The 11707-nt window shown below is 47.1% G+C and overlaps 1 pseudogene; it reads left to right on the forward strand.

The window, feature by feature from the left end:
• Positions 1 to 939: 939 nt before the first annotated feature.
• Positions 940 to 10308, forward strand: LOC149367574 (uncharacterized; annotated as a pseudogene).
• The last annotated feature ends 1399 nt before the right edge of the window (positions 10309 to 11707 follow it).

Below are 11707 nucleotides of genomic sequence, written 5' to 3' on the forward strand. Positions count from 1 at the left end.
AAGATTTTTCCAAACAAAACTGATACACATCTGCAATTGAGTATTTACATCTTACTTTCCTAAATAACGCATTAGAATCTGTCCAAATTCTCGCGGCTCGCTCAATTTAAACCTTCAAAGTTTGGCCACAAAATATAAATTAGTAGCAGCCAACCATGACTCCATCTTCCCACATTGCACTTCTGACGCGAAACATCACTAATATCATCATTAATAACAACATCATCGCTAATTACATGCACCGGTACCTTTGCGACAATTTTTGTTGTAGGATAAGCTTCTGCATTTAACTAATCACTTATACCCACAGAAATTCACGAAAGAAATTAGCTACCATACTCAGTTCATTGAAGTGATCCTGTTAAGTTTAAAGAGCCATTACTATGTCACTTCAACTCTATAATTACGTAGATTCCCTTTCGATTACAAGTGCCTTTTAGCAACTCATTTCTTCTTATATTTCCATGTTTGTTTGCAACTTTTGGAAGCATTTTATTTTGATTTGTGAAGTGTTGCAACATCTCTCACCTCGTGTACTTTTACGCAGAAGCTTCCCACCCTCCTCCTTATGCAATACCCTGTACATGGTCTTCATGGACTGAATATATGATGATAATGTTGATGAACGGCATATGCCGATGTAATACCCTGTTATGTTGGGACAGAAGCATAAATTTTAATAGGTGCAAGGCGTACAATTTTTTCTTCGTTAGGAAAAAAATTTCGGAAGACTTCAGTTTTCCGGAGTTTAAATAGCCAGACAGAAAATGTGCCAAAATTTAGGCATACAGCGTCAGCTCTTCTTTTGCTGGTGCTTCGCTGTTCCATTTTTTCTTACTTTTGATAATCTTTTCTCAGAAAAAAAAATGGTGCATTAGTCTAGAGCGCGTTATTCAACAATGTCTCATTGGAACGCGCTCTGCTTTCTTGCAGGGTACGATGGCTCAAAAAGAGCAGGCGGCCTGCTTGAGAGATCCGTGCCCGGAGCTCTTCTCTTCCGCCGATAGAGAGTACGCCAGACTACAGGAGCTGGAGGCAATACTGCGGAGCCGCGGGGCCAACCTGAAGGCGCAGTGCATTACAAGCAGCCCGCACGGCTGCGAGTTGTACAATCAGCTGGAAAAATGGAAACGAGTCTTGGTTCAGATCAACGTGCAGCTCGGGATACGGGACAGCTCTGGAGAACTCTGACAGCTCCGACAGCTTCGAGGATCGCGACTGCCGCAAAAAACGCGCGGCGCTTCTCTTCCTCTGGCTGCTCACGAATCACAGCTGCGTGAACGCGCGGTACTTCCCCGCGGTACTTGTCCATTTTCTGCTACGGTGTGGCCAAGTGCACTCGCCTAAGAAGCGTATACAGTTGTGCGCGGAAGTGTTTTCAACTTGGCGCGGCGAGCAGTTTTGCAGTGGAATTGTCTCTGCCCGACATCGAGGAGACCACCTCCCGCACAGCCTACGTCGCCAGTGAGGGAAATAACATCTCTCCTGGCAAAGCTGATAGTAAAAAAATGCTAAGTTACATCGGTTCGCGGTCGAGCGATTTCTTGATGAGCCAATGTAGAGGTGGTGGCAGCCACCAGGCATGTCGTGCATCACAGCAGCTCTCAGGGGCAACGCGATCGTCAGCGACCTCCGCCTAGATGCTACCATGCTGAAAAAGGAAGAATACCGTCGTTTCTGTGAAGTTCTGAAACTCCCTGATGTCGCTGCACCTGGTGACTACGCACGAAACGAGCGCCTCGAGTGTGGCTGCGGCTGCAGAAGTGGTGGAAGCCTCGAACACTAATTAGCTTACAGCTGACTGATTTTCGCGCCAAATTCAGCGAGTTTTGGACCCTGGCGAAGTCGTTATCCAGTGGCGGGATAGTCGAACAGCTGGCGTACGTTTCCTGCTCTTTCTGGTTCCCAAAAGAGACACGTGTGCTAATTTCAAGACCAGGATACGAATATGACTTGTAGCCTCAAATATGCACTAGGGGCCAGCCCCTTTTCCACGTGGTGCGTACCCTGACATCGCTGCGGAAGCTCAGGTTGCCTTTCGCTTTCACCTTGGATGACAACTGGGCGCTTTTTCAGGCTTTGAACAAAAACGGCTCCATCGAAGAAGTGCGCTTCGTTGTCTGCAGGGAGCCGTACAGCGTCATTCGCGACACTGGCATTGGCAACGGATGGATAATCGAAAGAGTTTATGACTACTACCCGCTGTCAGACAGCATATTAGATAGAGGGAAAGCTCGTAGCCTCTGCTCGCCTGTCGTCGAAACAGAATCTACTGCTGGAATGCTCCGCCGTTTTACGCAGATACGAACGCTCCATGAGTTGTCAACCGTGAGGGTGCCCAACACGTACTCGGTGAACATCATTAAAGCCGAGCAGGCTGAAATCCTCTCTCAGTTCGTGAAGGAGACCAAGTCATTGAAAGAGGTCGAAATGAACTTCTTAGCAGAACCCGCGCAGTCCCGCGAGCTGCTGGACGCTCTCAGGCACAACACCAGCATCTCTTTCCTCGTCGTTTAGGGCTGGTGTCTGTGAGCGAACCACACGACTTCTCTTCGATGTAGCCACCTCGAGTAAGAGGCTTCGTGCTTTCACGTACAACCTTCAAAGCGGGAAAGCGCATCTGGTGTTCTTCTGCATATCAAGACCAACTGCACCATACTGTCGGTGTAGGCGCCTGGATTGCATGCTGCAGCCAGACACCTAGACCGCTTTCAGGATATCCTTGCATGCAATAATGCGCTGCCTTTCCGCGCCGCACGGTTTACTACTGGCCGCACAGTAACTCAAACCGACTGCATCTTTCTGGACATTACCAATGCATCTGATCGGTAGCACATTGCCGACTAATATCTAAGCTTTCTGCGCTCAAATTAGGTTCTTTAAATTTGTCATGGGTCCGTAACTTTCTTTCTAATCGCCAGCAGTTAACCGTTGTCAATAATTATTCCTCTCTCTCTCTGACGTTACACAGGGCGTGCCGGAGGGAAGCGTCCTCGGTCCATTACTCTTCTTAATTTACATTATGACCTGCCACTTGACATCTCTTCTTGTATACGCATATTTGCTGACGACTACATTATTTATCGACCAAAGAAAAGTTCTAATGACCACCTTTCACTTCAAAGTGACCTCGATCGCATTAAAGACTGGTGTAAAACGTGGCTAATGACTTTAAACAGTTCTAAGTGTAAGATCATTTCTTTCAGCCGAAAGCCACCCAATTCGCATTTCCCCTAACACATTGGTAACCATACATTGGCTCGAACTACGCAGTATGAGTATCTAGGCGTTCATCTTTCACCAAAACTTTCTTGGGCTGAACATAAAAACATTTTCGCTAATGCTGCCCGGTCAATAGGCTTCCGTCGCCGTAACCTGCAAAGCACTACCTCTCACGTGCGTGAACAAGCCTACACAACCTTTCTCAGACCGCAGCCAGAGTACACTTAATTCATCTGGTCACCTGATCAGAAATACCTAATAGAGAAGTTGGAAGCTGTCCAGAATAGTGCTTGTCTCAATTCGCAAAATTGCAGTTATCACTTCAGTGTAACTCAACTAAAGATCGAACTTTCGTTCTATCTGTTGAAAATTCGTCGCGACATTTCCCTTTTATCTCACTTTCATAAATGCGTCGATGCCACTGATACACCGCCAGCACATGTACAACGTCCCTCCTACTCATAGATTACATAATAACTGAAGCTATGCCCGCTTTTATGGCAGTACTCATGCTTTACACTTCTCCGTGACTCCCGCGCGCCAACAACAACCGTGCATGTCATCCGCACGGGGCTAAATACATTTCGTGAGCTGCCAGCGCATGCGCAGCAAGGCATGGCGAACGCGACAAGCCACGAACAGACATCGCGATAACCTTTATCGCGATGCGATACGACACTTCCTCCCCTTTACAGTTCTAAAAACAAGCATAAGTCAAACTGTCAGGTGGATGCTGCTCCCTGGTGCTCTTTCGTAGTGGCACCGGTTGCTCGCCGCTTGCTCGCTGTGCTGGTCGGGTAGACTGGCATGGCTCAGTCCACGTGTGGGTGAACGTTCGATCCTGCATTTGATGGGATGCTGGATCGTCGCAGGTAGTCCGCCTGCACAAACAGCACTCTGTCTCTGACAGAGCGAACCCACACACGATCACCAACAGCAAAGACTCGCTGCGAACCTCTGCGTTTATCAGCAGATGTTTTAATTTTGGCAGACTTCGCACTCAATGCCTCCGCCATGTTTGGCCTCAGTAACGAGAGACGAGTCCGCAGTTTCCTTCGCAGTAATAATTCAGCTGGTGTTTGTCCCGTGAAAGTGTGAGGTGTAGTTCGGTAAGAGAAGACGAAATGATCAATTCTGTGCTGCAGCGACCTAGAAGTTCCTCTTTCTTCGTCTTCCAGCAGATGCTTAAGCAATGCTTTCTTGACTGTTTGCACCGCACGCTCTGCCGTTCCATTCGACTGAGGATGGTTGGGTGGCGTGAGTGTGCTTGACTCCGATTTAAGAAAATTTCGGAAATCAGCTGCTCGAAACTGCGGAGTGTTATCGGTTACTGCTTCCACAGACAGTCCATGTGACGCAAACAACACAGTCTACCATTTTAGCGGAAGTTGTCACTTTCATTACCTTGACCTCCAACCGTTTGGAATAAGCACCAATCGCGACAAGGAACAGTTTACCTTTTTCTTCCGCGAAGTCCAAATGTACTCATTCCCATGGGTTTTCACACAGTTGCCAGGTGTCAAAGGTACGGGCTGTGCAGAGGAGAGAACTGACTGGCATATTTGACAATTCCGCACTATTCTCTCGAGAGCGCCATCAATGCCAGGCCACCATACCTTGGATCTAGCTACTGCTTTCATTCTAGAAATGTCCACATGTTCACTGAGCACATAGTGCTAAATAGACAGGGCCACAGGGAGACACACAGGACGGGCGCTAACTTACAACTGAAGTTTATTGCATGAAACCAGGCAATATAAGCTCTTTCTTAATAGAGAAGAGGAAAAAAACCTTGAAAAATGGAAGCACTGAGACAGCTTTTTTGTCGAACACCATTTACGGATTACGCTTTAGCGCTATGTGTCAAGTGAACCGTCCCCAACTCGCCCAAGCTTCCGCTCTGGCCCGGGTGTTGCCCATGCAACAACCCCAACACAAGATTCTGCAACGACTCGGGAATGACCGCTCTGCTTGACCATACAAGGCATCCGTCGTCTATACTCAGCTCCAGTCGGCGCGTTCAGCTCAGACAGTTTTTGGCCAGCCATGCCATATCATTTCCCTAACAATGCTGAGGAGTTTATCTCGCCTTGTTTCTCGTTCCACATCCTTTGCCGTCAATGGTAACTCATTCGAAGACGAAAAATAAAACATTTCATCACACTGGTCACCCGTGTCTGGTAGTGGCAAGCGAGAAACTGCGTCCGCATGACTGAAAGCAGATCCCGGCTTATGTTTTATGTGGTAGCAATAGTTCGCCAAAAATGCGAGCCAATGATTGGCTCGCGTAGTAACTACAGCACCGCCCTGTCTTTTCGGATAAAAAAAAACAAACTAGTGAGCGTCTGATGGTCAGTCAAGGCTTAAACACTCGGCCATAAAGGTACTTGTGAACTTTTTTCAGTGCAAACACAATACTTAGGGCTTCTTTTTCTTATTGGCTGTGGTTCCGCTCTGATGCGGACAATGACGACGAGACAAAAGCTACTGGTTTTTCACTTTCAATTACGACGTGCGACAGTACTGCGCCCAGCCCGTACACAGAACCATCACTGAATTACCTTTTTCTTATCGTAAAGCTGCTCATTTTTCTGAGAATTTTCTTTACATAATGTGAAAACCTCGTCACAGTGACACGACCAGTGCCGTCTGGTTTTTTTTTACGGAGCAAGTTGTGCAGTGGTTCAAGGACCGTTACCAATCTAGAAGAGTGCGGTGAGGGGCTAGTTGGTACGACATTATGAGAACAAAAGTAACTGCGCAAAAGTTTAGTTTAGTTAGTTTATGGGGTTTAACGTCCCAAAGCGACTAAGGCTATGAGAGACGCCGTAGTGAAGGGCTCCGGAAATTTCGACCACCTGGGGTTCTTTAACGTGCACTGACATCGCACAGTACACGGGCGTAACTGCGCAAAAGGACGGGACAAGAGAAAGAGAACCACACGGGTACTATCTGACGACCGTATCGTTCGAGTTTTCCGATACGTGGATGACTTTTTAATCCTTTTAAATATTGACCACAACGACGACTTGGCCCAGGTGGCAATGGAGGTTTTAGCATCTTTTAAGTCAGCCTTTCCGAGTTTTAATTTTACCATTGAACTTCCTGAAAACTCTTGTTTGCAATGCTTAGATTTAAAATTATTTTTTAACGATCCTGACCACCTCTGCTGGGCGTACATGCCTAGGTCGAAAAAGGCACTCTTACCCTTTAACTCGTGCCATTCGAAGCTGGTCAAGAGGGGTATTGTATCAACTTGCCTCAGGGCTTCATTAGCCAAGTCCTGTCCACATAAAGTTCAGATTAGCTTTGAGGCTCAGGTTGATCGCCTTAGGTCTGCTGGTTTTCCGCTGGCCCTTCTTCAGGCTGTCGCTGAGTCCCTGTTGAAGTCCTTCCGCCCAAACTCAAAACCTCTGGGGGCGGATGCACAGGAGAGGCGGAAGTATGAAGTTGTGCCCTATGTTCACAGGGTCTCGCACGGCCTCAAGAGAGTCGCCGGAAAATTCGGCGTTGACGTCATTTTTTCTGCACCTTGCAAGTTGTCGCGTTTGTGCAATTTGGCGAGAAAAGATAAGCAAAAGAAGGTTGAGTGTGGCATTAACCACAGGAATAAGTTCGTCCAGTGTACATGCAATGTAATTTACCAGATTCCCCTGAGTTGTGGTAGGTTCTACATAGGGCAAACTTGCCGCTGCGTCAACATTAGATTATTAGAGCACGCAAATTCCTTAGAAGATTCAAGGGGGCAGCATCTGCCTAAGCATTGTCACACTTGCAAGCATGATGACAGAGATTGTAATCCGCTTTTCGATAGGACTAAGATTATCGGACGCTCGAGGGATAAGAAAGAACGAGAAATTATCGAGGCCCTGGAAATCGCGAGGTTAGGGCCTGATAAGTGCATTAGCGATGCTTCAGTACACCTGTACCGCAAGGAGTTCGAGATCCTTGATTCCACGAGATGAGTGTCGCTTCTGTTTTTTGTTTTTGTGGTTGGTGCGCATGCGCTTTGCTGCTGAAGGAAAGAGGAGTAGGTGGAATAAATCAGTTGTCAGTCTGCGTTTGTCCCGTGTGGTTCTCTTTCTCTTGTCCCGTCCTTTTGCGCAGTTACTTTTGTTCTCATAAGACCGTTACCAAGTTTGGAAAAAATTTGACGTAAAAATTCACCGTGCCCACAAAGGCCTTCAGTTTGGTCACGTTGGTATGGTTAGGGGCATTTTTAACGGCCACCACCTTTTCAGGCGTGCGATGCAACCCATCCTTATAAATGTCATGGCCCATGTGCGTTATGCGCTGCTGAAACAACGCACACTTCTTTTTATTCACTCGCACACCGTGTTCGCTCAGGCGCCGGAGAACCTGCTCTACTCTCTCGTAGCACTGCTTGTAGCCCTCGCCTGTGATTACTAAGTCATCCAAGATGCAGGCCGTAGCCGGCATACCATAGAGTATTTGATCCATGACTGCTTGGAACATTGCAGGTGCAGAAGCTACCCTATACGGCAAGCGACGGAACCTAAAAAGTCCCAAGTGCGTGGTTATGGTAAGCAGTTCTTGAGCTTGCTCGTCTAGCTCGAGCTGGAGATACGCCTTAGACATGTCAAGAACAGAAAACACTGTTCCGCTTTGTAAAGTGGCAAAAATATATTCAGGCAGCGGCAAAGGGAGAATGGTCCACCTTTCATTGCTGGGTTTACGGCGACCCGGTAATCGCTGCAAAGGCGAAACTCCTTGCTGTTCTTTTTAGGGACTATGACCAGGGGCGTTGCCCAAGTGCTGTGCCTGACCCGATACACGACGCCAACTTTCTCCAGATGTGCCAATTCCTGTTGGACTTGCTCTCGTAAAGAGTAAGGAACTGGGCTTACTTTACGAAACACTGGTAACATTTTCTTTCAAGACAATGCTAGCTCTGAACCCTTTGATAGCGCCAGAACCTCAGTCGAACACATGGCTGCATCTTTTTGCAAGGGATGTGTTACTTTCCAATGCCTGCACAGACATGATCTCGTTCCAATTGATCCTAGTCTGGGAAATCCAGTCTCGGCCGAATAACGTGGGCATTCTCGTGCCCTCCGTTTCCTTTGCAATAACAGAGGCAGCTCGAAGCACTGATCTTTTACTTCACTTTCACGTTCATAATTTAAGCAATAGGCACAGACATGCCGTTGTATGTCACCAATTTCACATTGGCTTGTCTTAAACCGGCATTACGAAAGTGTTTCGCCCACTCGACTTACGACATGGTTGAGACATGGCTCCTGTATCAATTTCCATCGAAATAGCTCACGTTTATTGTGACCACAATGACAACAGCAGGTGCAACAGCTTTTTGGGCAGTTTGACACAGAGTCAGTAGCTCAGTACTGCTATCATCCGGCTCTACAGAGAGCACTACTTCAGTTCTGCACTTTTTTTGCAACGTGTCCCTTTTTTTTACACTTTTAGCACCGGCTGTTTAAAAAAGGTCAACTCACGGTAAGTGTTGACCTCCACATCGGTGACATGGAGCTTTAGTCCCTTGTGACGTTTTTTGAACTGGACTCTCTGCCTGTTTCCTTCACAGGCGTCTCTATTATCCGCTTCACGCTGCTTCCCTGTCTCTCGTGTCCAGTAGAACGGTGTGGTCCGGCGAAGCTGTTCTGCTGCTCGGCGACGTCAGCATGTCTTTCGTGTCCTAGCTTGCAGTTTCCATGACTATGGCAACTCTACACGCTCGGTCCCATGTTATCTTATCATCAGGAAGGGCTAGCAGTCGGCGCCGTATAGCTTCGAAGCGCAATCCCGCGACAAGCCTATCCCGCAGAGCTTCGGTCAGAAACGTGCCAAATTCGCTGGCTGGAGCTAGTCTCCAATTCGACAAAGAAGTCCACAGTGGTCTCATGGGTTTCTTGCTTGCGCTGGTTGAACCGATAGAGTTCGGTGACAAGTGAGCGTAGTGCTTGTTTAGAGCACTTACCACTTCCTTGAATGAAGACTTAGCAGGTGTCGCAGGCAACAGCAAGCTCCGGCGCGTGACATAGGCTTTTCCGCCAACAGCCGTTAAGAAAACTTTCAGCTTCTTGTCATCCTTGATGTCGTTGGCATTCGAAGCGTTCCAGGTACACTCCGAAGTTGCCACCTTCCGGCAGGAATTCCGGTAGCTTCCCGACGCTTGCGGCCATTCTGGTTTCTTGGTTGTCCTCGTCGCCACTTGTTGTAACCAGACGCCGGCCAGGGAGCGGGAAAGCTTTATAACGAGGTGCTCACTGGCAGCCTCGAACCGACAACAACCGTGCATGGCATCCGCACGGGGTTAAATATACTTGGTGAGCTGCCGGCGCAAGCGCAGCAAGGCATGGCGAACGCGACAAGCAACGAGCGGACTTCGCGATAACCTTTATCGCGATATGATACGACAGAAAACTTTTGCGAGCATCTACCGAAACACTCCGTTGATAACACTTAGCACGTCATTTACATAATCATGATTCATATAGCTATGTTTTCAGCTGCTTGAGACTTTTGCCTCATTGGTTCTGTTCATGCGCAGCTACCCTCATGTATACCTGAAATGTTTTCTTTTGCTTTTGTGTAACTCTGTGCATTTCACCATTTTTGTTCTATGACGCATAGTTGCCTTGTACCTTTACCAATTTTTGTGAACTGCGATATGTTATCTGAACACAATTGTTTTTGTCTGTTTTGCTGCACTTTTCGTAAGCTTTTTGTTTCTAACCTATTTTACACAAACTTCTGTATTTGACTCCCCTTACACAATGCCTCTACAGAGGCCTGTAAGGTATGTGTAAATAAATAAAATAAAACAAAACGGGAGCAGATGCTCTCCAATTACTCGGTTCGGACCTCGTAGTAGTCTCCAAAGTCCGAGAAACGTCTGTTGGTCAAAAAGAAGCAGTGGAGGTGATCTGAAGAAACCTTTACGATCTGGACGAGATGAACACTTTCATGAGAGCCGCCGGTGTTGTCCGGGAAGGCGTCGTCTGCGGTCCTCCTGGCTTCGATGCGCAGCCATTTCTTTGCTGGCTGCACTTGCGCCAATATTTGTGCGTGGCGTACGCTGTAGACCAGCTTGAAATGCGTTAGAAAGCTGTTTCCTTACTGACACCAACACCGACTATTATTTCGCACTTTTAATTTTGTGAGGTTGTTGAGGTTGGTTGAGGTTGTTGGTAGTTGGATTCCAGTAGCGCAGTGTGACTTGCCCACTTTTCACTGAACATTCATTGGTCTCTTATGTTATTCATGTGTATGTTTAGCGTAACAGTTGCTTCTGTTGTTTTTTTTTCTACTTTGTGTTCGTGCTGCTTGCTCCGCTTTAGTTCCATGCTACTCATGAATGCACAGACGCCACAGTCATCTTTCGCGAACTTAATGTGGCACTTAAATCTCAGCCCCGCGGCGGTGGCTCAGTAGTTACGGTGCTAGGCTGCTGACCCGAAAGACGCGGGTTCGATCCCGGCCGCAGTGGCCGAATTTCGATGAAGGCGAAATTCTAGAGGCCCGTGTGCTGTGCGATGTCAGTGCACGTTAAAGAACCCCAGGTGGTCGAAATTTCCGGAGCCCTTCACTACGGCGTCCCTCATAGCCTAAGCTGCTTCGGGACGTTAAACCCCAATAAACCAAACCAAACTTAAATCTCAAGACCCTCATGGTGTTTTTTCTGGCAATAAATATATATATTGCACTCTACGATTTCTTTTTCACTAATTAAGCGCTCGTCCTTATAAGCTTTGAACACACAGAATCAGTAGCAAGCGCGGTAGCACGTGTATATTTGGGCAGCACTGCCGAAAAAGGAACGCACCTCAAGAAGAGAGGTCAATATTTTCGCTGAAAATTATAGTTTTTATAGCAGCTGAGCACAGGAGTTTCTACGTTGCTGCAGGTGCTTCTTGTTTCTCTTAGCAGCAAGGATTTTGTGACTTTTTTCTTATCGTTTGTTTTTCTTTCCGTTTCTCCTATTAGACTGTCTCTGTTCTACGAAACGGTGAATTTTATGACAAGCGGATTACTTGCGTAACAGAACTCATTAACGAATGGATTTTGACTGAGCCTAAAGAAAAATTTATCTCCCACCGAAATGGCTTGCGAAATAATCGCGACAGTTTTTTCGTGAATACGATTCGATGAAAGCTGTTTTAAGTTCTGAAACGAATATGGAATGGACCTGTTCCTCTTTGCAAATAATGTGATGTCAGTGCAGCCCGTGGGCGCGCCTAATGAAAATAGGCTTGTTTGGCAAAGGCGGCCTTTCCGGTCTGGTCTTAGCATCGCGGAGTTGTTTTGACGGCGTGTATTTTCTGTTAAAAATTCTGCAATTACAATATTTAGATGATGTACTCTGTACCGCAGTACTGAGACCCATCAGCGGTTGGCAACTGGAAAAATGTCCTCAAAGTGTGCGGCTCACCTTGGTGATATTCGAAAGTTACAGCATAACTTTACTGTCTTTACGATACCGCCGTTTACCGGGCTCGGCTAG

Source organism: Amblyomma mixtum, chromosome 1 (genome assembly GCF_055824585.1).
Source record: "Amblyomma mixtum isolate Tamu chromosome 1, ASM5582458v1, whole genome shotgun sequence".
Classification (NCBI taxonomy): domain Eukaryota; kingdom Metazoa; phylum Arthropoda; class Arachnida; order Ixodida; family Ixodidae; genus Amblyomma; species Amblyomma mixtum.